This window comes from Pteropus alecto, unplaced genomic scaffold, assembly GCF_000325575.1.
Source record: "Pteropus alecto unplaced genomic scaffold, ASM32557v1 scaffold206, whole genome shotgun sequence".
NCBI classification, from domain to species: Eukaryota; Metazoa; Chordata; class Mammalia; order Chiroptera; family Pteropodidae; genus Pteropus; species Pteropus alecto.
This window is the reverse complement of record NW_006438906.1, coordinates 5274831-5276849: the sequence shown is the minus strand read 5'-3', so window position 1 is coordinate 5276849 and position 2019 is coordinate 5274831.

Here is a 2019-nt window from a genome sequence, read left to right as displayed (position 1 = left end):
TTGAAGAAATAAAAGTCCTTAAAAAAAAAAACCCACAAACCAAAACTATAAGCCAATAGACAGAGAAAATCAACAAAGAACCAATCCTGAGAGTCTTCTTTTCACAGTATCCGCAAAGCCACTGAAAGAGATTGCAAGAAACATTGAGTCAGTCTATGCAATAAAAGATGAACAATATAAGAAACACTTTAATCAAAATGCTAGATGCAAGGATGGAGTACTCGATAATCAGTGTGTCTGATAAAAAGGAGGAAAGGAGAGAGGATGAACTTCCTTACCTTAAGGGAGACTCTGATGTAAATACTTCCCCACATCCCTCACATGTGAAAACTATTCATTCTCTCACTGGCATGTAGCTCAAAATCAGGACGTGGAGTGTTTGTCCTCTGTGCTCCCTATCATCACTTGCCAACAACTATTACCTCCCCTTGTATCACACATGACAGCTTCTTCCCTTCCCCTTAGCTGTCATTTACTACCTTTCTAGTTACACATCAACTTCCCTTATCCCTCAGTCACCACCATTCATGAAAAACTTTGGCACATGGTCACAGTCTTCCTCTCCATCCCAAGTCCTACCAATATCCTGAGTGACTTAAGTAGCCAAGTGGATGACTCATCTAACACCTTGACCTTGAGTTCTTGACCCCCTCAGCACTTATGACCTTCTCTGAGCCCCATCAGTCACCCACTCCATTAGAATGGCTTTAGACTTTGTCATACCCTGAAATTACTAACTAGGGCATCTTTCATTTAGACCCCAACTTCTTTACCTTCCAGCTTATAACTACTTTACTAATTACTCCCACTGTGACCATCTTCTGCTTCATCAAGGCCTCCAAATAACTGTCTTCTTTACTTTCACTCCTACCATCAGGCTTCTAATTTCTTCATTTTATTATTTTTCTCCCCAAGGTCCTGGTGTCCCATGTTTATTTACATATGAAATGTGTTTAGTACACTTATAATGGATAAGTGCATAACACTTGACAGCATGAAGACCTTTTGAGGAACTGAATGTTGACTACAGAATATCATGCAAATATCTATATACACACAAAATATTCACTTTATTCTTTTTCTGCTTAAATTCTATTATCTACCAGTTGGCCAATGATAATCTCACCATTATCTCAAGGTCTTATCTCTCTTGTATGGCATAATCAGAATCCACATAAATGCCATCCATATCCTCTGACCTTGCACTGGAGCAAGTAACACAATATAGTTACATTTTATTTAAATAGTCAGCAACCTGTTACATTTGTTTGGTCAAAGCATTGCATTCTCTGAAGTGATTATTTCAAATCTGTCATTCTTCTCTAGGCATGTCCTTATAGCTCCAGCTTCCCCATTTCTCATAGTCAATGACCTCGTCTCCTACTTCATGCAAAACATTCCACTACCATACCCTCCCATATATTTTTTCATCTTTCTCCACACTTCTTACATTGAGTATCTCTCTTCCTTTCAAAAGCCAATTCCTAATCTTTGGATCCCATCAACTCCAGCCTTTTCCAGAACCATACACTGTCATCTATACTTTTTTCATTTTATATATCCAGTCATTCTGTCTCAAATGAATCCTTCCCACTGGAATTTGAACATGTTCAAGTCTCATCAATGAAAAAACCAAAAGACTCCTTTGAGCTCACATTTCTACTCAAGTCATCACTTTATCTCCCTTTCCTGCCCTGTGGACAAAACCTCTATTTTCTATCTCTATTTTCTTATTTCCCATTCATTCATCTTACATGCTAATATGGTTTTTTCACTCTGTCATTTCACCAAACGACTCTCATGAAGGTCACTAATGATTGCTAGTAGCTAGATCCAACAGACATATTTAAATTCTCATTCTACATACTTTAAGCAGTAATGGACACTATTAACCACTGGCTATTTCTTAAAACATTCTATTCTTTTAATTTCTTATTTAAAAAAATAAAACATTCTTCTGGTTTTCCTCTTATATCTTTGCTATATCTTTGTTTCTTCCTTCACAGTTTCTTTTGCAGA